This window comes from Ananas comosus, linkage group 6 (genome assembly GCF_001540865.1).
Source record: "Ananas comosus cultivar F153 linkage group 6, ASM154086v1, whole genome shotgun sequence".
Classification (NCBI taxonomy): Eukaryota; Viridiplantae; Streptophyta; class Magnoliopsida; order Poales; family Bromeliaceae; genus Ananas; species Ananas comosus.
Genome location: NC_033626.1, coordinates 9,189,024 through 9,192,612, shown reverse-complemented (window position 1 = coordinate 9,192,612; position 3,589 = coordinate 9,189,024).

Genomic DNA, 3,589 nt, shown 5'->3' with positions numbered 1-3,589 from the left:
TTTTCTCCACAACCAGAAGCATACGGATAGAAAAGCTTCGGGAGCACTCCAAGAGGATGGGAAAGCAACTCGGCAAACTTAAAAAGGGATGTCCACCACGGCAAAAATACATTGATGTCACTGCTCCCATCACCACGAATCAAAGCAATAAAGCACTGCCAAGTTTATGGTCACTTTTTTAATGATTTGCCAAATTGTGCATTGCAAGATTTAATATTAGTTAGTATAGTAATTTGTATGATGCGACAGATATATAATAAAAAAAATAAAAAATAATGACAAAGGAAGAGAAAATAACGATATAATTAAAAAGTGACGATAAGAGGTAAGATTCATCTTATCAATAATAGAAGGTAACAGCTAAAGAAAGTGAATGAGGAACAATTCGACTCAATACAAAGGCGTGACCTGATTCAGTTCAAGCAAAAAAAAAATATATATATATATAGAAAACTTGAGGAGATTCGGAGTGGAGCCCACACCCAATAATGAAGAAAATATTACTATATACAAATTGGTTTGATTGCCCCATAGAAAAGAAAAAAATCAATTTGATTCAAGCAAAGAAAGAAAAAAATATATGGAAGACTTGAATCGGTTTGGAAGAGTCTATACTCAATAATGATTGAAATATGTGGAGGGCTTGAACAGGTTCGGAATGGTGCGGACACCGAACAATGAAGAAAATGTTGCCATGTGGTAAATTTAGAGAGAATAATGTATAAGTGTATAAGTATAGAAGTATTGATAGATAGAAAGATAACATACAAATCTTAATAGAAAGATAATGCATGTTTAATATTAATAGAAAATTATATTTATATATATATATATATATATATATAGGCTGGAATACTATTAATAGTAAAACGCTCTTTTTGCTATCAAGTTTTTAACCTTTGGATGAAAAATTGTAGGGTCAGGATGATATTAGTGGGTTAGAGTTGAGTGGTCCCCGTAGGGTTGAGTGGTCCCCACTGGGTTATAATATTTAATCCAATGGTTAGAAATAATGAAAAGAGTTGATCCAAAGGCTAAAAAACTGGTAGCAACAATATGATTTTGCTACTATAAGTAGCCCAGTCCAACTCTATATATATATATATGTCACGCTCCGGATTATACGTTTTTCCGGACACGCCTACAGACCCGTCGTATACATAGAAATTTTTCTTGTATACAAAGCGATAGTTGTATCTGTAATCATACAAAACTACAACCAATAGTATAAAGCTGCTAAACAGAAAATAGTATAACTAAATAAATAACAGGTTCACTATGCATAGAAAGTCTCCGAGATACAAACATCCCTAGCTCCAGCAAGTAAACCAGCATAAATATGTACATGAATCAAAATACTCCAAAACTATCTGTAGATGGTACTCCTCTAGTACTGCAATCAGGGAAGGGATCTAGCTCACGACTCCCTTTCCACAATCAAAATTGACGACAGCAGTAGCCACAGAAGGCTTTACAAAAAAGAGGTCAATAACTGGGCGTGAGAACTACTGCAAAAAAGAGTAGTCCTTAGTGGGTACAGCTACCGACCTCAACGGCTCACCTACTAAGTCTACAGAAAATATGCACAAGGATAGTAAGGATGCTGGAAAAACTCTACAGCTACATGTCACTATACTATAGCTAACCATTATTCTGTAGATATAGAACTGCACTCTTTAACCCAATCTCACTAGCTAGGTACTGTGAACGCACCCGTCCTGCCTGTCAAAACTACACCAACTACCACCAGGCTGGTTTGTCAGTGGAGAGCAAGTCCAAACCGGACACTACGACATCAACGCAAACGCACAAAGCCCGACTCTGGAGTGGCACTCGTGGGTGCTACCCAATCGAGTATGCAAGCGTGTCTCTGCCGAACTTAATCAGGCTCTCACAGGCTATAATCAAAACAAATGGGTCTAACTGGTCTAACAACCAAAACTCACATGCCCTTGGCACAATCTGATGCAAAGTACAGAAATCTGGATCCACCGTCTACCCCGACGGCACCCGACAGTCCGAAACAGTTTACATACTATTGTAAAAATAAGCTCGGCATCCCAGCACAAACGTAACTTTATCCTACACTAATGTGGGTATCCATCGCATACTAACAGCGACAATATAAAAGAACCACAGCTCCTAAAGTTAAATATGGTAATTTTCAGAAATGACAGTATAGGATCTATATGTTTTCTCCTAAGTCAATTTCAAGTCCAACATGTAAAATTATACTACTAGCTTAACTCCAAATTCAGATTTTATCTCTAATCCATGAATTCGAATACTAGTAAGGAAATGAAACCAACAAAATATGTCGACAATATAAGAACTTAGGAGGTATTCCGACGATTTTGGTAAACTTCAACCCATCTCAACACGCTAGTCCAAGAACGGCGAGAAGTCGAAAGGAGAGGAAACTACACGCTTGCCCGGCCTCCTAACGGTGCAACCACTACGCCCGCGTGCTCGAACGGCTTTCCGGATCGAGTCGACAACCTCCCGAGCTCGAGCCGCCACTTCTACCATGCACGGGTCCACTAGCTAGAGAGAGAGAGGGAAAGGAGAAGAAGAACCGGCTTCAATGCTCTCTCTGTGAATATAAAGGCCGGGATAAACATTGGGTTGATCGACACATCAAAGGACCAAAATGCCCTTCACCAACTCAAAATCCTAGCTGGAGTATCGGTATTCAACTTGGTTACCGGTACTCGGCTTCTCAACTCGCAAGCTCGCATACAGGGTACCGGTACCAGCCCGATGTCCTACTGGTACTCAGCATCAGATTGGCTCAATCCGAGAACATTCTGTTCTGGAAATACACTGGGGTACTGGTACTCTTCTGCCTAGTACTAGTGCTCAATACTGAAAACCTGCACTTTGCAGATTCTAATGTCAAAACTCTACTCTCGCGTCGCACTGAGTCCGTTTTACGTCCATTTCGTGCCAAAACGACCTTGACTTGTCCCGACACTCTCCAGATGTGTCGACAAGCCACATATGTTGAGGCCCATAGGTTGCAGAATACTAGGGACACTACAATATATATATATATATATATATATAAATTGAGCTAGAATACTCTCAAAAGCACCAATCCCTTGGTGCTTTTGAGTTTCGTGCCCTTAGATCTACTCCTTGATTACTAATAACCTTTGGATCAAAAACTATTCTACCTACCGCCACCTATCACCATCATCTCAACCCTACATCTCTCCATCCAATGGCTAAAAACTCAAAAACACCAACCCCTTGGTGCTTTTGAGTTTCTAGCCCTTGNGCTCCGTTAGACTCTAGGGTATTTGAAGTTTCTAGAAAATAATTTTTGCAATTTTTCTATATCATTTACCTAGTGATCGAAAGAATTCAAAATCAATAATTTTTAATGGTTGATATCTGCCGTTTTCAAGTTTAACGGTGTAGAAGTATTCAAATCAGATGAAATATTGATATAAAATTCTTTATATTATCTACAACAAGATTAATATTTCTAATCGAAAATTTTAGTGCTATATCACAACTTTTTATAGGATTTTTATTTTCAGCCGTTAAAAATTATTGATTTTGAATCCTTTCGATTGCTAGGTAA